Source organism: Triticum dicoccoides, chromosome 6B (genome assembly GCF_002162155.2).
Source record: "Triticum dicoccoides isolate Atlit2015 ecotype Zavitan chromosome 6B, WEW_v2.0, whole genome shotgun sequence".
NCBI lineage: Eukaryota > Viridiplantae > Streptophyta > Magnoliopsida > Poales > Poaceae > Triticum > Triticum dicoccoides.
Genome location: NC_041391.1, coordinates 93297080 through 93318248, shown reverse-complemented (window position 1 = coordinate 93318248; position 21169 = coordinate 93297080).

Sequence of the window (21169 nt, the reverse complement as noted above, 5' to 3'; positions counted from 1 at the left end):
GTTCTCCCAGTGCTACCTTAGCCGATAGAACGGAACGTAAGGTGCCAAACATGGGAGCCAGGCAAACCCAACTATTGACCCAAGACATGATTCGGAGCCGATTCATATAATGCTATAAGTTCGGGGTGCCGCACTTGTGAAAGTGTGCGGACTTTATCACACCATAATGCGGGGAACATAAGCCCCTGGTGTATTTGGCCGTACCAAAATGTACGGATGCAACATGTCGTAAATGAACATATATATATAAGGTAATGCAATTATGGGCAAAAAGTGCTGCATTTTATTCGAGAAGATTTGCTATGAGTGCGGAATGATACAAATAGTGCGGAAAGCAAGGGATTGGACGAATTAAAGGCGTCTCCCTCCAGGGGTAGGCCGCGGAATGGTGTATTTAACAAATTTAATGCTCGTAATGGAGACCACCTGAGTGTTCGTCGTAGCCTTTGTCCCTCCCTGGCTGTTGCATCATGAGTTCAGCAGGTTCGCCGCCGGACAGAGTTCTGTATAAAAAAGAGGGAAATAAAAGTTAAAAAGAGCGACACACTTGGGAGCCCCTGGTGTGGTCGAACCGCACTCTGGGTCCGTTGTGGTTGTGCCTCTCCCCCTATGCCCATGGTATCTCCAGGGCGTAATTATGTACGCGGAGAGTTTGTCTTACAATTGTGCGAGGGCTGGGGTTGAGGCCGCATTGCTACGCGTGCTCGGAACGTGCCAGGTGGTCTTGGTTGATGTTGCTCCGGGTGCGTTTGGCCGTGTCCGGTCGTTTAACGGCCGGACTCGAAAATTGCCTCAAAAGGCTGCCCTGTACTTCTGCCGCGAGAGCCGTTGTATGTTCCTCCGTTCGGAGGGAGCGTTCCGTGTTTCCATTGACCGTGATGACCCCACGAGGGCCTGGCATCTTGAGCTTAAGGTATGCATAATGCGGCACCGCGTTGAATTTTGCGAACGCGGTTCGTCCGAGCAGAGCATGATAGCCACTGCGGAATGGGACTATGTCGAAGACTAACTCCTCGCTTCGGAAATTATCCGGGGATCCTAAGACCACTTCCAGTGTAACTGAGCCTGTACAACTGGCCTCGACACCTGGTATGACGCCTTTGAAGGTTGTCTTTGTAGGTTTAATCCTTGAAGGGTCTACGCCCATCTTTCACACTGTATCCTGATAAAGCAGGTTCAGGCTACTGCCGCCGTCCATCAGGACTCTCGTGAGGTGAAATCCATTGACGATTGGGTCTAAAACCAATGCGGCGAATCCGCCATGGCGGATACTGGTCGGATGGTCTCTTCGATCGAAAGTGATCGGGCAAGAGGACCATGGGTTGAATTTTGGGGCGACTGGCTCCATCGCGTATACGTCCCTTAGTGCATGCTTCCGCTCCCTCTTGGGTATATGCGTTGCGTATATCATGTTTACTGTCCGAACTTGAGGGGGGAATCCCTTTTGTCCTCTGTTGTTCGGCGGCCGGGTCTCTTCCTCGTCATCGTTGTGTAGCCCCTTGTCATTGTTTTCGGCGATTAATTTGCCTACCTGCTTGAATACCCAACAATCTCTGTTGGTGTGGTTAGCTGGCTTTTCCGGGGGTTCCATGTATTTGACAGGAGCGGTCGAGTATTCGGTCCAAATTGGACGGCCCCGGAGTGGTTCTTTTGAATGGCTTCTTCCGTTGACCGGGCTTGGAGCCTCGGAATCCGGCGTTGACTGCCGTATCCTCATTGATGTCGCCGTTAATGCGGCATTTGTTTTTGTTTTGATGCGACATGCCATTGCGGTCCTTGGTATCCGGACTGCCAGCGTTTTTGCTGAGGTTGTTGCTGCGAGCTAGCCAGCTATCCTCTCCCGCACAGAAGCGGGTCATGAGTGATGTGAGGGCTGCCATGGATTTCGGCTTTTCCTGTCCTACGTGCCGGGCCAGCCACTCGTCACGGATGTTATGTTTGAAGGCAGCGAGCGCCTCTGCATCCGGACAGTCGACGATTTGATTTTTCTTTGTTAAGAACCGTGTCCAGAATTGCCTAGCCGATTCGTCTGGCTGCTGGATTATGTGGCTTAGGTCATCTGCGTCCGGTGGTCGCACATACGTGCCCTGGAAGTTGTCGAGGAATGCGGCTTCCAGGTCTTCCCAGCATCCAATTGACTCTGCGGGCAGGCTGTTAAGCCAATGCCGAGCTGGTCCTTTAAGCTTGAGCGGGAGATATTTGATGGCGTGAAGATCGTCGCCGCGGGCCATATGTATATGGAGGAGATAATCCTCAATCCAAACCGCGGGGTCTGTTGTGCCATCGTAGGATTCGATATTAACGGGTTTAAACCCTTCAGGGATTTGATGATCCATTACTTCGTCAGTGAAGCATAGTGGGTGCGTGGCGCCTCTGTATTGAGCAATATCGCGACGTAGCTCGAGAGAGCGTTGTCTGCTGTGTTCGGCCCGGCCGGAGTAGTTGTATCTGGCGCGACGGTATTCGTCGTGGGTCTTGGGGCGACCACGTGATCCATAGATAGATCTGGATTGTCTTGCCTTGTCCTCCAATATATCCCGCAAGTCCGGCGCGTTCCCCGTGGCTTCATGCTTTTTGAGCGGTGCCGGGGTACGGTTTTGGTGGAGGGCTTGCACGCCTCTCTGTCGCGGCCACAAGGTGGTCGGTCTGCCGTATTGTGCGCTGGTGATGCAGGTTTGTACGCTTCCTCCTCTAGTCGGGGGAACAACTTGCATTTTGGGTAACTTTTGGAGGGGCGTTCGAGTTCATACTCTTCGGCCACGAGGACCTCGGTCCATCTGTCGGCCAGGAGGTCTTGATCAGCTTGAAGCTGTTGCTGCTTTTTCTTTAGGCTGCTTGTCGTGGCCATTAGCCTGCGTCTGAAACTCTCTTGTTCGACGGGATCCTCAGGCACGACGAATTCGTTGTTGTCGAGGCTTGCCTCGTCTCCGAAGGGAGGTAAGTAATTATCATCCTCGCACTCTTCGTCTGCCGCCCTCTCGTGAGGGCTTGCTTCTGCCTCCTCCTGCACTGGATCGTGCTGGAGGGGGTTGTCTTCGGCACTTTCTGGTGTGTTATTATCTCCTGTGCCGGAATCTCTATTCTTGTTGTGGCGGGATTTAGAGCGGCGCCGCTGATGTTGGCGCTTGGGCTGTTTCTTTAAGGAATCGGCCTCCGTTGCTTCTTCGCCGTCCCCATCTTTTGGGGTGTCCACCATATATATGTCGTATGATGAGGTGGTCTTCTAGTGTCCTGTAGGCACTGGTTCTTGATAGTCTCCGGCATCGTCGTCCATACCGTCGATGTCTTCAGAGTCGTAGTCGAGTACGTCGGTTAGATCGTTGACGGTGGCTACGAAGTGGGTGGTGGGTGGGCTCTGAATTTCTTCGTCGTCCGCGTCCCAACCATCCTGGCCGTAGTTCGGCCAGGGCTCTCCGGATAGCGAGAGATGCTTCAGCGAATTTAAGATATCACCGAAGGGTGAGTGCTGAAAGATGTCCGCAGCGGTGAATTCCATGATCGGCGCCCAGTAGGATTCGACTGGCAGGGGCACAGGAGGTTCGGAGTCCGGCAGAGAGTCCGGCACCTCGGAGTCATGTGCTTTATGCGGGACAAGGTAAGTGTTCGGCTCCATCACCGTAGAACTTGGAGCCCCCGAGGCGGTGTCCAGCCATCCGTCGTCGATCTGAGCGATCGGCTCCGGACTATGGGTCGGAGCGGATTCGTGTGCGGCCTCCAAGGTGCTGTCCGGCGGCAGAGTTAGGTCGTGCCCATCGTGACAGCGTGGCATGCTCGGCTGTGGCTCAGATCCATCAAAGATCAAGTCCCCGCGGATATCGGCCATGAAGTTTAGGCTTCCAAACCCGACCTGACGGCCAGGGGCGTAGCTTTCGATCTGCTCCAGATGGCCAAGTGAGTTGGCCCGCAGTGCGAAGCCGCCGAATACAAAGATCTGTCGGGGGAGAAAAATCTGACCCAGGACTGTGTCGTTGTCGATTGAAGAGGCCATCAAGCCTATCGGTGACGACACAGAGGAACTCTCAATGAAAGCACCAATGTCGGTGTCAAAACCGGCGGATCTTGGGTAGGGGGTCCCGAACTGTGCGTCTAGGCGGATGGTAACAGGAGACAAGGGACACGATGTTTTACCCAGGTTCAGGCCCTCTTGATGGAGGTAAAACCCTACGTCCTGCTTGATTGATATTGATATTGTGGATGTTTACAAGAGTGGATCTACCACGAGATCAAGGAGGCTAAACCCTAGAAGCTAGCCTATGGTATGATTGTAATGGTTGTTGTTGTTGTTGGGTCCTACGGACTAGAGCCATCCGGTTTATATAGACACCGGAGAGGGCTAGGGTTACATAGAGTCGGTTACAATAGTAGGAGATCTACGTATCCGTATCGCCAAGCTTTCCTTCCACGCCAAGGAAAGTCCCATCCGGACACGGGACGAAGTCTTCAATCTTGTATCTTCATAGACTTGGAGTTTGGTCGATGATGATGATAGTCCGGTCGATGATAGTTCGGCCGATGATGGTAGTCCGGCTATCCGGACACCCCATAATCCGGGACTCCCTCAGGTGGCAAGAGCCTAATCTTGGGGATGCCCAAGGCACCCCAAGATATTCAAGGATATACAAAATCCTAAGCTTGGGGATGCCCCGGGAAAGCATCCCCTCTTTCGTCTTCGTTCATTGGTAACTTTACTTGGAGCTATATTTTTATTCGCCACATGATATGTGTTTTGCTTGGAGCATCGTGTATTATATTAGTCTTTGCTTTTTAGTTTAACACAATCATCCTTGCTGTGCACACCTTTTTGGAGAAGCCTATTTTATTAGAATTTGCTAGAATACTCTATGTGCTTCACTTATATCTTTTGAGCTTGATAGTTTTTGCTCTAGTGCTTCACTTATATCTTTTAGAGCACGGTGGTGACTTGATTTTATAGAAATTGCAAGTCTCTAATGCTTCACTTATATTATTTTGCAAGTCTTTTAGAACAGCATGGTATTTGCTTTGGTTACAAATTTGGTCCTAGAATGGTGAGCATCCAAGTTGGGTATAATAAAAACTATCATAGGAAGTCAATTGGATGCTATGATCAATTTGATACATAATAATTGTTTTGAGATATGGAGGTAGTGATTTTAAATTCATGCTAGTTGGGTTATTATGAATTTAAGGAATGCTTGTGTTGAAGTTAGCAAGTCCCGTAGCATGCATGTATGGTTAAAGTTATGTAACAAATTGGAAACATGAAGTGTACCTGCCTTGTGCATCCTTATGAGTGGCGGTCGGGGACGAGCGATGGTCTTTTCCTACCAATCTATCCCCCTAGGAGCATGCACGTAGTGCTTGATTTTTGATGACTTCTAAATTTTTGCAATAAGTATATGAGTTCTTTTTACTAATGTTGAGTCCATGGATTATACGCACTTTTACCTTTCCGCCATTGCTAGCCTCTTCGGTACCGTGCATTGCCCTTTCTCACCTTGAGAGTTGGTGCAAACTTCGTCGGTGCATCCAAACCCTGTGATACGATATGCTCTATCACACATAAACCTCCTTATATATTCCTCAAAACAGCCACCATACCTACCTATTATGGCATTTCCATAGCCATTCCGAGATATATTGCCATGCAACTTTCCACCGTTCCGTTTATCATCATCATGGCATACATTACTTTTGTCATATTGCCATTGCATGATCATGTAGTTGACACCGTATTTGTGGCAAAGCCACCGTGCATTATTTTTCATACATGTCACTCTTGATTCATTGCACCATCCCGATACACCGCCGGAGGCATTCATATAGAGTCATATCTTGTTCTAGTTTCAAGTTGTAATTCATATGTTTGTAATCAATAGAAGTGTGATGATCATCATTATTAGAACATTGCCCAAAGAAAAAAAGAAGAAAGGCCAAAAGAAAAAAAGAAAGGCCCAAAAAAAGAGAAAAGGAAAAAAATAAGAAAAAAAAGGAAAAGAGAAAAAAGAAAAAGAAAAAAGAAAAAAGAAAATAAATAAAAAGGGCAATGTTACTATCTCTTTTTCCACACTTGTGCTTCAAAGTAGAACCTTGTTCTTCATGTAGTGAGTCTCATATATTGTGCTTCAAAGTAGCACCATGTTTTTCATATAGTGAGTCTCATAAGTTGTCTTTCTCATACTAGTGGGAATTTTTCACTATAGAACTTGGCTTGTATATTCCTACGATGGGCTTCCTCAAATGCCCTAGGTCTTCGTGAGCAAACAAGTTGGATGCACACCCACTAGTTTTCTTTTGTTGAGCATTCATTTGTAGCTCTAGTGCATCCGTTGCATGGCAATCCCCACTCCTCATATTGACATCAATTGATGGGCATCTCCATAGCCCGTTGATTATCCTCGTTAATGTGAGACTTTCTCCTTTTTTGTCTTCTCCACACAATCCCCATCATCATATTCTATTCCACCCGTAGTGCTATATCCATGGCTCACACTCATGTATTGCGTGAAGGTTGAAAAAGTTTGAGATTATTTAAGTATGAAACAATTGCTTGGCTTGTCATCGGGGGTATAGAAGTTGGGAACATCTTTGTGTGACGAAAATGAAGCATAGCCTAACTATATGATTTTGTAGGGATGAACTTTATTTTGCCATGTTATTTTCAGAAGACATGATTACTTTGATTAGTATGCTTGAAGTGTTACTATTTCTTTTATCAATACGGACTTTTATTTTGAATCATTTGGATCTAAACATTCATGCCACATTAAAGAAAATTACATTGAGAATTATGCTAGGTAGCATTCCACATCAAAAATTATCTTTTTATCATTTACCTACTCATGGACGAGCAAGAATTAAGCTTCGGGATGCTTGATACGTCTCCAACGTATCTATAATTTTTTATTGTTCCATGCTATTATATTACCCCTTTTGGATGTTTATGGGCTTTGTTTTACACATTTATATCATTTTTGGGACTAACCTACTAACCGAAGGCCTAGCCCGTATTGCTGGTTTTTTGCCTATTTCAGTATTTCGAAGAAAAGGAATATCAAACGGAGTCCAAACGGAATGAAACCTTCGGGAGCGTCATTTTTGGAACGAACGTGATCCAGATGACTTGGAGTGCAAGCCAGGCAGCAGCCGAGGCGGCCATGAGATAGGAGGGCCCCCCTGTAGGGCGCGCCCCTGTCTCGTGGGCCCCTCGGGCGGCCACCAACGTACTTCTTCCTCCTATATATACCTATGTACCCCAAAAACATCCAGGGGCAGACGAAACACAATTTCCACCACCGTAACATTCTGTATCCGCGAGATCTCATCTTGGAGCCTTCGCCGGCACTCTGCCGGAGGGGGAATCGACCATGGAGGGCCTCTACATCAACATCCTTGCATCTCCGATGAGTTGTGAGTAGTTTACCACAGACCTATGGGTCCATAGTTATTAGCTAGATGGCTTCTTCTTTCTTTTTGGATCTCAATACAATGTTCTCCCCCTCTCTTGTGGAGATCTATTCGATGTAATCTCTTTTTGCGGTGTGTTTGTCGAGATCCGATGAATTGTGGGTTTATGATCAAGTTTATCTATGAATAACATTTGAATCTTCTCCGAGTTCTTTTATGTATGATTGAGTTATCTTTGCAAGTCTCTTCGAATTATCAGTTTGGTTTGGCCTACTAGATTGATCTTTCTTGCCATGGGAGAAGTGCTTAGCTTTGGGTTCAATCTTGCGGTGTCCTTACCCAGTGACAGAAAGGGTTGCAAGGCACGTATTGTATTGTTGCCATCGAGGATAACAAGATGGGGTTTATATCATATTGCTTGAGTTTATCCCTCTACATCATGTCATCTTGCTTAATGCGTTACTCTGTTCTTATGAATTTAATACTCTAGATGCAGGCAGGAGTCAGTCGATGTGTGGAGTAATAGTAGTAGATGCAGGCAGGAGTCGGTCTACTTGTTATGGACGTGATGCCTATATACATGATCATGCCTAGATAATCTCATAATTATTCGCTTTTCTATCAATTGCTCGACAGTAATTTGTTCACCCACCGTAATACTTATGCTCTTGAGAGAAGCCTCTAGTGAAACCTATGGCCCCCGGGTCTATCTCTTTCATATTTGCTTCCAATCTACTTTTATTTGCATCTTTACTTTCTGCATCTATATTATAAAATACCAAAAATAAATTTATCTTATCATACTATATTAGATCTCACTTTCGCAAGTGGCCGTGAAGGGATTGACAACCCCTTTATTGCGTTGGTTGCGAGTTCTTTGTTTGTTTGTGTAGGTTCGTGGGACTTGTTGAGGAGCCTCCTACTGGATTGATACCTTGGTTCTCAAAAATTGAGGGAAATACTTACGCTACTATTGTTGCATCACCCTCTCCTCTTCGAGGAAAACCAACGCAAGCTCAAGACGTAGCAAAGGGCCAAGAACAACTCAAGAATTTGGCCAAGATTATTTGCTTCAAGTGCAAAATTCAGGGCATCATGTTAGATCTTGCCCATTTAAGAAGAAGGCCATTAGTGACAAACAACAAGGGAAGAGGCCAAAAGTTCAATCTCATGCTCAACCTCAAGTTGAAGAAAGGCCACTTCCCAAGAAGACTCAAGTTAATGTTTCTCTTGTTGAGAAGTCAAGTGAGAAGAAAATGAAGAGTATACGTTGCTACTTATGTCGTGAGAAAGGTCAGGTCGCTTCTTCCTGCACTACTGGTAACTTATCCAACCCAATTATTATTGATAATATCTATTCTCTTGGGAAGGATAAGCTTGGCAATGTGTTTGTCAAGTTTGTTGGTACTCAAAGTGGTGTCAAGAAAAGATTCATTTGGGTTGCCAAGCCTATTGTGACTAACCTCTTAGGACCCAACTTGGTTTTTTTTGACTGGTGACTGTAGGGAAAACCCCCCCACAGCATTCAACATTTATTCATAATGTGAAAATACAATGTACATGGATTACAATGGGTAATCAAAAAGGAAGAAAAGAAACTAAACTAAGAAGTTATCTTACAAAACCTCATGGAGGTAGAAATGAAATCCATATTAACAGCTCCTCCTTATATCTTTGCTTGACTCGGTGCTGCATGAGTGTGATATCATGGATGAAGGCACTCCTCCATCTATTAAAATGTTGTCTCTCATGTTTGAACACTCTTGCATTCCTCATTATCCAAATGTTCTAGCAAGCAACAAAAACAACCTCAGTAAAGAAAGGTTTTGCAAAATCTTGCTTAGCTTGCATCACGATAGTGGACATGTCATCCCCAGGTGGCCATGAGATTTGAAGATAATTCCATATTCTCACACTGAAATTACATTCAAAGAATAAGTGATTCCTGGTCTCACATGTCAACAGGGGATAAAGCACACAATTAACCCCATCATCCAAGTGGCAGTGCCTTATTTCAACCATATCTTTAGTGTTTAGACTATCCATAATTAGCATCCAGGCAAACACTTTTATTTTCATTGTGCAGGAAGACCTCCATATCCACAAAAGGAGAGGATTGAAAGGCATGGCTGAATGCATGAAAGAATAAAACAACTTGGGCTTGAAGGTATGACAAGTCCCCTGCCAGTACCAAATGTCATTTTCCTCCACTTCCCTATTGCAATTGGCCATCATATTCTGCACTATCATACACTCCTGGTATGCATGTGCAGATAGAGGTAAGTGAAACATCTGGGTGATATCTTGTGATTGGAAAGCCTTGGAAACAGTAAGCCAGGGATCTTTCACATATGAAAAGAGCCTTGGAAATCTTGTTTGCAATGGGGCCACTGAGTCATCAATTTTCCACTCATTAGACCAAAACAAAGCTGAGTTCCCAGAATTGATTTGTACCCAAGTTGTGTTTCTAAAATGATCCAGCAATTTACAAATAAATTCCCACCAGAAAGAACCACAGCTATCAGTCCCCTGAGGTACAAAAGAGTGATAATATGTATCCCAAATAAGTGAGACCCATGGCAGATCCATCCTATTTAAGAATTTATGCAAATGCTTAAGCAAAAGAGCCATGTTCTGTACACCCAGGTTTAAGATGCCCAACCCACCTTTATTTTTGGGCCTACAAATCAGGTCCCAAGCTGCCAAGGATGGTGAGGGCTCATCTCTATGCTTTCTCCATAAGAATTGCCTTTGTATTCTCTCCAATTGGTTTAAAATCCCAGTAGGAACTAGTAAGCTGCCTAGATAGAAGATGGGCATGGAAGACAGGGCAGAATTCAAAAACTGGAGTCTCTCCCCCTGATTTAGAAATGAAGAACTAGCTGACATTCCTCTCTCCATACAATCAACAAGAGGCATAAAGTCCACCATTTTGGGTCTGGTAGTACCAACAGGTAGACCAAGATATCTAAAGGGCATTTTGCCAACCTGACATCTAAAAGCAGCTACCAAACCAATGGTAGAGTCCTCATCAACATTTATGGGCACCATGGAAGATTTATGATAGTTCACCACTAAACTAGTAGAAGTCGAAAACACCTGAAGCATGTCCTTGAAAGCCAAAAGCTAAGCTTTATCTGCTGGTAAGATGATAAGAGTATCATTAGCATATTGCACTATGGGATAATCTTGGTCATGACATGGTATAGGCAACTTTAAAATTCCCCTTCTAAACATATCATTTACTACTGATTCCAAAAGGTCAGCAACAATAACAAAGAGTAATGGTGAAAGACAATCTCCTTGTCTAACACCCTTTTTACAAAGAAACTATCTTCTAGGTACTCCATTCAAAAGGACTGATGATGTTCCAATGGAGAGAAGCTACTTAACCCAAGAAATCCACTTCTGATTAAATCCTTTGTACTTCCGAATCAGCAAGATAGCTTCATGTTCAATGGAGTCAAAGGCCTTTTCAAAATCCAATTTGAGAATAACAATAGTTCTCTTTGACTGATGACATTGGTGCAAATATTCAAGTGACCAACCAATGCAATCCTGGATAGTCCTGCTTTTAATGAAACCATATTGATTCTTATGAATACACTTCATAATTATCTCTTGAAATATATTGGCAGCCATCTTGGATAGGAACTTGAGGCCCATCCCAGTCAAGGAAATTGGCCTATAATCCCCAACACCTTTAGGAGCCAGCTTCTTTGGGAAGAGTGCGATATAAGAACCATTGATATTTTCCAAATTTGCAGTGCCATTGTGGAAAGCTTCAGCCAAATCATAGAAATCTTGAAAAATAATGTGCCAGCATTTTTTGAAGAATAGACCATTAAATCCATCTAGACCAGGGGCTTTGTCAATGGGCATATGTTTGACAATGTCATCCATTTCCTCTTTTGTAAATGGATTTGTAAGGAAATCTAACCCATCAATTGGTTGAAGCAAAGCACTCAAGTCAAAGCCCAGTACTATTCTAGCAGAAACTCTCATTCTATTCTTGAAACAATTCCATATGATGCCCTCCATCTGAGAATGTTGTGAGACCACAGACCCGTCTATATCTTTCAAGGAAGCAATGGAGTTTCTTCTATGCCTCTCAGTGGCCATAGCATGGAAAAACTTGGTGTTCTCCCCACCAAGTTTAATATACCTGATTGTACACCTCTTCTTCCAATATATAAACTGAAGATGTAAGAGTTTTTCCACATGCAATTCGACCACCTTACTGAAATTAAATTCAGGTCTATACAAAGGCTTGACCTCTTCTAGGCCATCAAGGCACAAAATTACCTCATTACACCTTGAGATCAACACTTTCAATTTAGAGATATTCATCTACCATTTCTTAAGAGCCCCTCTCAAACACTTAAACTTATCTGCAATTCTGGCAGTGATATGAGATTTTTGAGAAGGTTTCTGCCATGCCTGCTTGCCAGAAACCCCTCAAGCTCAAACCGATAATTTTCAAACCTAAAGATGGAAGATTTAGGAATATAGGCCTTCATTATCACCACACATGGTACATGATCAGAAGTAGTTCTGGCCAAAGGCAAAACTTTAGTCAAAGGATATGAGGAGATCCAATCAGCAGATGTAAAAAACCAATCCAGTTGTTCTAATAAGGGATTGTCCTGCATATTAGACCATGTATAAGATCTCCCCTTTAGAGGTAGCTCGAGCAGACCTAGGTGAGAAATTATTTCATTGAAAATGAATATATCATTCAAATCACCCCCAGCCAAATTTCTATTTTCAAGGGATCTCATGAAGTTAAAATCACCAACCACAAGCCAATTTTTCACCCGTGGGTATTTGCAAGTTATATAACCAGCTGACAAAGTTATCCCTAGCTTCCCCTTGGCATGGACCATACACATAAATTAGAGACCACTGCTCATTATTTTGCTTGGAGATGAACTGAATTACAACTGCAAACTTCTAAATCTCAATCACAGTGCCCCAAAAAACAGATGAATTCCACACTATGAAAATGCCCCCAGAAGCACCCTCAGAAGGGGAGAAAGCAAAACTATCAAATCTTTTAGGGCAGAAAGATCTAATAGACCTGAAATCAAAAGAAGCGCATTTGGACTCCTAGAAACAAGCAACAACACGCTGACTCTCATCCAGTTTCTGGCTGACAGCCCTTTGTCTAGCATCAGAGTTTAAACCCCTAACATTCCAACATAGCACACTCCAGTTCTTACATGCATTACTCATTAAAACAAATATGAGTAGAGAGCACAGTCTGATGACACCTAATGCCATGACAAATAGCAAGCACACATGTCCAGCATGATACATTTAAATTATTATAGGGAACATCAAAAGATAAATGCCCTGATAACTGAAGAACAAAATAAAACACCTGCCACCCCCATCTAGCCAGCTGAAAACTAAACATTTGCACCATTGTTTGTAGGAGTAGAAGGATCAGCAATAAGCTTCTCCGCAGAGATCAGATGATCATCAATGCCAAGCTCCTGGCCAATCTTTTGCAGCTTACTGATAGGAGTTAGAGGTGGAAGATCTTCAACTGGCTCCTCCTGCATGTTCTCAGATACTGTAGTAGAAAAAAGGCTTGGCCTTCGGCTTCCTCATCTTGGACTGCATTGGCAGCTCCTAGAAAGTTGGTTTGAAACCATCTCTCTAGAAAGATCCACGAGTGCACCTTCTGGATGAAGTTTCAAAAACAGGAGTGGGAGCCATAGTTTTCCTGGGCCTTCTAACCTTTCTCTGTTCATTTGCAGAAATGACATCAGGAATCACTTGAGATGAAGTTTGCTCAGCGAGCTCAGTTGATTGTTATGTCTAACAAACAGAAGAGGATTCATTCTGCCAAGCTGGGAAAAGAGACCTTGCCAAAGGCCTATGCTCCAGTTCAGTGCTATCATAAGTCAGTCTTGGCACCTGAAAGGCCAAATCCCAGCTTCTTTTGGACAGCAAAGCAGACTGAAAAGGCAACACCTGTATAGGCTGAGGGATATCATAAATGATGTTAGAGTGCAGGATGGCCTCAAGGTTCCTTCTGAAAGTCATCTCTGGGGGCTGCTACGTCTTGAGCTAGCGTTGGTTTTCCCCGAAGAGGAGAGGGTGATGCAGCAAGTGTAGCGTAAGTATTTCCCTCAGTTTTGAGAACCAAGGTATCAATCCAGTAGGAGGCTCCTCAAAAGTCCCATGCACCTACACAAACAGACTGAGAACTCGCAACCAACGCAATAAAGGGGTCCTCAATCCCTTCACGGTCACTTGCGAAAGTGAGATCTGATAGAGACAGTATGATAAGATAAATATATTTTTGGTATTTTATAATATAGATGCAAAAAGTAAAGATGCAAATAAAAGTAGATTGAAAGCAAATATGATAAGAGATAGACCCGGGGGCCATAGGTTTCACTAGAGGCTTCTCTCAAGATAGCAAAGTATTACGGTGGGTGAACAAATTACTGTCGACCAATTGATAGAAAAGCCCATAGTTATGAGATTATTTAGGCATGATCATGTATATAGGCATCACGTCCATAACAAGTAGACCGACTCCTGCCTTCATCTACTACTATTACTCCACACATCGACCGACTCCTGCCTGCATCTAGAGTATTAAGTTCATAAGAACAGAGTAATGCATTAAGCAAGATGACGTGATGTAGAAGGATAAACTCACGCAATATGATATAAACCCCATCTTCTTATCCTCGATGGCAACAATACAATACGTGTCTTGCAACTCTTTCTGTCACTGGGCAAGAACACCGCAAGATTGAACCCAAAGCTAAACACTTCTCCCATGGCAAGAAAGATCAATCTAGTAGGCCAAACCAAACTGATAATTCGAAGAGACTTGCAAAGATAACTCAATCATACATAAAAGAATTCAGAGAAGATTCAATTATTATCCATAGATAAATCTGATCAGAAACCCACAATTCATCGGATCTTGACAAACACACCGCAAAAGGAGATTACATCGAATAGATCTCCACAAGAGAGGGGGAGAACATTGTATTGAGATCCAAAAAGAGAGAAGAAGCCATCTAGCTAATAACTATGGACCTATAGGTCTGTGGTAAACTACTCACAACTCATAGGAGGGGCAAGGATGTTGGTGTAGAAGCCCTCTGTGGTCGATTCCCCCTCCGGCAGAGTGCCGGCGAAGGCTCCAAGATGGGATCTCGCGGATACAGAAGGTTACGGCGATGGAAATTTTGTTTCGTGGTGCTCCCGGATGTTTTCGGGGTACGTAGGTATATATAGGCGGAAGAAGTACGTCGGTGGCTGCCCAAGGGGCCCACGAGACAGGGGGCGCGTCCTATAGGGGGGGCTCTTTCTCTGGGGTCCTCAGGAACTTCTTGACTTGCACTCCAAGCTCTCCGGATCTTGTTCGTTCCAAAAATCACACTCCCGAAGGTTTCATTCCGTTTGGACTCCGTTTGATATTCCTTTTCTTTGAAATACTGAAATAGGCAAAAAAACAGAAATATGGGCTTGGCCTCTGGTTAGTAGGTTAGTCCCAAAAATGATATAAATGTGTAAAATAAAGCCCATAAACATCCAAAAGGGGTAATATAATAGCATGGAACAATCAAAAATTATAGATATGTTGGAGACGTATCAAGCATCCCCAAGTTTAACTCCTGCTCGTCCTCGAGTAGGTAAATGATAAAAAAGAATTTTTGATGTGGAATGCTACTAGCATAATTCTCAATGTAATTTTCTTTATGTTGGCATGAATGTTCAGATCCAAATGATTCAAAATAAAAGTTCATATTGATAAAAGAAATAGTAACACTTCAAGCATACTAAACAAAGTAATCATGTCTTCTCAAAATAACATGGCAAAAGAAAGTTCATCCCTACAAAATCATATAGTTAGGCTATGCTTCATTTTCGTCATACAAAGATTTTCCCAACTTCTATACCCCCGATGACAAGCCAAGAAATTGTTTCATACTTAAATAATCTCAACTTTTTCAACCTTCATGCAATACATGAGCGTGAGCCATGGATATAGCACTATGGGTGGAATAGAATATGATCATGGGGATTGTGTGGAGAAGACAAAAAGGAGAAAGTCTCACATTGACGAGGATAATCAACGGGCTATGGAGATGCCCATTAATTGATGTCAACATAAGGAGTAGGGATTGCCATGCAACGGATGCACTAGAGCTATAAATGAATGCTCAACAAAAGAAAACTAGTGGGTGTGCATCCAACTTGCTTGCTCACGAAGACCTAGGGCATTTGAGGAAGCCCATCGTAGGAATATACAAGCCAAGTTCTATAATGAAAAATTCCCACTAATATGAAAAAGATAACTTATGAGACTCACTATATGAAAAACATGATACTACTTTGAAGCACAATATATGAGACTCACTACATGAAGAACAAGGTGCTACTTTGAAGCACAAGTGTGGAAAAAGAGATAGTAGCATTGCCCTTTTTATTTATTTTCTTCTCTTTTTTTTCTTTTTTTCTTTACTTTTTTTCTTTTTTTTGGGCTTTTTTTCTTTTGGCCTTTCTTCTTTTTTTTCTTTGGGCAATGCTCTAAAAATGATGATCATCACACTTCTATTGATTACAACATATGAATTACAACTCGAAACTAGAACAAGATATGACTCTATATGAATGCCTCCGGCGGTGTACCGGGATGGTGCAATGAATCAAGAGTGACATGTATGAAAAATAATGCATGGTGGCTTTGCCACAAATACGATGTCAACTACATGATCATGCAATGGAAATATGACAAAAGTAATGTATGTCATGATGATGATAAACGGAACGGTGGAAAGTTCCATGGCAATATATCTCGGAATGGCTATGGAAATGTCATAATAGGTAGGTATGGTGGCTGTTTTGAGGAAGATATAAGGAGGTTTATGTGTGATAGAGCATATCGTATCACGGGGTTTGGATGCACTGGCGAAGTTTGCACCAACTCTCAAGGAGAGAAAGGGCAATGCACGGTACCGAAGAGGCTAGCAATGGCGGAAAGGTAAAAGTGCGTATAATTCATGGACTCAACATTAGTCAAAGGAACTCATATACTTATTGCAAAAATTTAGAAGTCATCAAAAACCAAGTACTACACGCATGCTCCTAGGGGGATAGATTGGTAGGAAAAGACCATCGCTCGTCCCCGACCGCCACTCATAAGGATGCACAAGCCAGGTACACTTCATGTTTCGAATTTGTTACATAACTTTAACCATACGTTCATGCTATGGGACTTGCTAACTTCAACACAAGCATTCTTTAAATTAATAATCACCCAACTAGCATGAATTTAATATCACTACCTCCATATCTCAAAACAATTGTCAAGCATCAAGTTGATCATAGCATCCAATTCACTTCCTATGATAGTTTTTATTATACCCAACTTGTATGCTCACCATTCTAGGACCAACTTTGTAACCATAGCAAATACCATGCTGTTCTAAAAGACTGTCAAAATAATATAAGTGAAGCATGAGAGACTAGCAATTTCTTCAAAATTAAGATACCATCGTGCTCTAAAAGATATAAGTGAAGCACTAGAGCAAAAACTATCAAGCTCAAAAGATATAAGTGAAGCACATAGAGTATTCTAGCAAATTCTAATCAAATAGGCTTCTCCCAAAAGGTGTGTACAGAAAGGATGATTGTGGCAAACTAAAAAGCAAAGACTAATATAATACACGATGCTCCAAGCAAAACACATATCATGTGGCGAATAAAAAATATAGCTCCAAGTAAAGTTACCAATGAACAAAGACGAAAGAGGGGATGCCTTCCCGGGGCATCCCCAAGCTTAGGATTTTGGCTATTATTGAATATCTTGGGGTGCCTTGGGCATCCCCAAGCTTAGGCTCTGGCCACCCTTTATTCCATAGTCCATAAAATCTTTACCCAAAACTTGAAAACTTCACAACACAAAACTCAATAGGAAATCTTATAAGCTCCGTTAGTGAAAGAAAACAAAACCACCACATAGGGTACTGCAATGAACTCATTCTTTATTTATTTTGGTGTTAAACCTACTGTATTCCAACTTACTTATGGTTTATAAACTAATTTATTATCCATAGATGCATTGAAATAAGCAAACAACACACGAAAAACAGAATCTGTCAAAAACAGAACAGTATGTAGCAATCTGTAACTAACGCAAACTTCTGGAACTCTAAAAATCCTACCAAAATAGGACGTACTGGAAAATTTGTTTATTGATCAGCAGAAAAAAGAATCAATGCAAAAGCACGTTTCTGTGATTTATTGAATTGTTTCTCGTGAGTGCAAAGTTTCTCTTTTTCAGCAGAATCAAATCAACTATCATCATAGTTTATCCTATAGGCTCTACTTGGCACAAACACTAATTAAAAGATAAAAACACATCTAAACAGAAAGTAGATGCAAAATTTATTAAATAACAGCAAGGAAAAATATTAGGTTGTCTCCCAACAAGCGCTTTTCTTTAAAGCCTTTTTTAGCTAGGCATGGAGATTTCAATGATGCTCACATGAAGGCATCTTGTAAGCAAACAAATTATCAAGGCAAGCAAAAACTAGCATATGCAAGGAAGAACAAAGAGACGATAACAATCTCAACATGAAGAGAGGTAATTTAGTAACATGAAAATTTCTACAACCATATTTTTCTCTCTCATAATAATTACATGTAGGGTCATAAGAAAATTCAACAATATAGCTATCACAAAGTATATTCTCAACACGATCCACATGCGTGCAAAGTTGACACTCTTCCAAGATAGTGGGATTAACATTAACTAAAGTCATGACCTCTCCAAACCCACTTTTATCAAAAATATCATAAGATTGATCATACCCAAATATGTGGGATCTAAAGTTGACACTCTTCCAAACCCACTTTCAATATTATTGCAAAGATTATTATCAATCTCATATTCATCATGGGGCTTAAATAAATTTTCAAGGTTATAAGAAGAATCACCCCAATCATGATCATTGCAACAAGTAATAGGCATAGCAAAACTAGCATCCCCAAGCTTAGGGTTTTGCATATTATTAGCACAATTGACATCAAGAGAATTTATAGTAGAATCATTGCAATCATGCTTTTTATTCAAAGAGTTATCCTGAATCTCTTCATAAATTTCTTCATCATAATTTTCAGATTCACGAATTTCAAGCAAAGCTCATAAAGATAATCTAGTGCACAAAACTCACTAGCAATTGGTTCATCATAATTGGATCTCTTAAAAAGATAAGAAAGCGGATGAGGATCCATAGATCTTAGGTTCTCTATTTAGCAATAAATAAGCATCTATTCCAACCAAACGAGCAAACAAAAGGGCAAGCAAAAGAGAGAGGAGAAGATTGGGAAAGAGAGGGTGAATAAAACGACAAGGGTGAAGTGGGGGAGAGGAAAACAAGAGGCAAATGGCAAATAATGTAAATGCAAGGGAGATGAGTTTGTGATGGGTACTTGGTATGTCTTGACTTGAGCGAAGACCTCCCCGGCAACGGCGCCGGAAATCCTTCTTGCTACGTCTTGAGCTAGTGTTGGTTTTCCCTGAAGAGGAGAGGGTGATGCAGCAAGTGTACCATAAGTATTTCCCTCAGTTTTGAGAACCAAGGTATCAATCCAGTAGGAGGCTCCTCAAAAGTCCCACGCACCTACACAAACAAACTGAGAACTCACAACCAACGCAATAAAGGGGTTGTCAATCCCTTCACGACCACTTGCGAAAGTGAGATCTGATAGAGATAGTATGATAAGATAAATATATTTTTGGTATTTTATAATATAGATGCAAAAAGTAAAGATGCAAATAAAACTAGATTGAAAGCAAATATGATAAGAGATAGACCCGGGGGCCATAGGTTTCACTAGAGGCTTCTCTCAAGATAGCATAAGTATTACGGTCGGTGAACAAATTACAGTCGAGCAATTGATAGAAAAGCGCATACTTATGAGATTATCTAGGCATGATCATGTATATAGGCATCACGTCCATAACAAGTAGACCGACTCCTGCCTGCATCTACTACTATTACTCCACACATCGACTGACTCATGCCTGCATCTAGAGTATTAAGTTCATAAGAACAGAGTAACGCATTAAGCAAGATGACATGATGTAGAAGGATAAACTCATGCAATATGATATAAACCCCATCTTCTTATCCTCGATGGCAACAATACAATATGTGTCTTGCAACCCTTTCTGTCACTGGGCAAGAACACCGCAAGATTGAACCCAAAGCTAAACACTTCTCCCATGGCAAGAAAGATCAATCTAGTAGGCCAAACCAAACTGATAATTCGAAGAGACTTGCAAAGATAACTCAATCATACATAAAAGAATTCAGAGAAGATTCAATTATTATCCATAGATAAATCTGATCATAAACCCACAATTCATTGGATCTCGACAAACACACCGCAAAAAGAGATTACATAGAATAGATCTCCACAAGAGAGGGGGAGAACATTGTATTGAGATCCAAAAAGAGAGAAGAATCCATCTAGCTAATAAATATGGACCCGTAGGTCTGTGGTAAACTACTCAAAACTCATAGGAGGGGCAAGGATGTTGATGTAGAAGCCCTCCATGGTCGATTCCCCCTCCGGCAGAGTGCTAGCGAAGGCTCCAAGATGGGATCTCATTGATACAGAAGGTTATGGCGGTGGAAATTGTGTTTCGTGGTGCTCCCGTATGTTTTCGGGGTACGTAGGTATATATAGGAGGAAGAAGTACGTCGGTGGCCACCCGAGGGGCCCACGAGACAGGGAGGCGCGCCCTACAGGGGGGGCGCGGCCCCCTATCTCGTGGGGTCCTCGGGAACTTCTTGACTTGCACTCCAAGCTCTCTAGATCTTGTTCGTTCCAAAAATCATGCTCCTGAAGGTTTCATTCCGTTTGGACTCACTTTGATATTCCTTTTCTTCAAAATACTAAAATAGGCAAAAAAACAGCAATATGGGCTGGGCCTCCGGTTAGTAGGTTAGTCCAAAAATGATATAGATGTGTAAAATAAAGCCCATAAACATCCAAAAGGGGTAATATAATAGCATGGAACAATCAAAAATTATAGATACGTTGGAGACGTATCAGGGGTAACTCAGGCCCACAAAAAACTTTACTAGTAGTATCATTTGGGACAATCATTAGGGGAGCCTCATCCACATTAATATTTTCATCCACAAAGGGAACATTCTCAGGAGCAGGTGCAAATGGCTGATAAACCACCGGAGCCCAATCATCATGACCCAACTTGGTTGGGGACCAACAAGCTCAAACTTTATCAATAGGTGTTGTTGGAGGACATTGGAGACTTGGCTACATTATGAATAATTAAGGGGATTTTCATCACTCATATTGTCTCAAGCCAAGTCATTCGGATTATCAAGTTTCTATGTTATTTCCAATGTTCCTCCTTGCAGTAACTCGTGCTTAAATTGTTTACATTGAAAGTTACTTGCCCCTTTACATGTTTTGGTTTTGTTCCTTGCATGTGTTTGTATATGGTGTGCCTCCAATTTTCTTACCTTGATAAATCAAGTGTGTGTATGTTGGTTTGCACATCATGTACGTGTGTGTGGTTCATTGAGCCTTTATGCCTCGTGTTTGTATCTTAGTTGGCTCGTGTGAGAGTTTAATGGAATATCCCATTGTGGGGGAGTTATGTGCCTTGTGCACCTCACAATCCTATAAGTGTGTGTACATGAGGAATACCATCTAGTATTGATATTACAAGATTATCTAGTCGCTATGTGGTATGTCTTCCCATGAG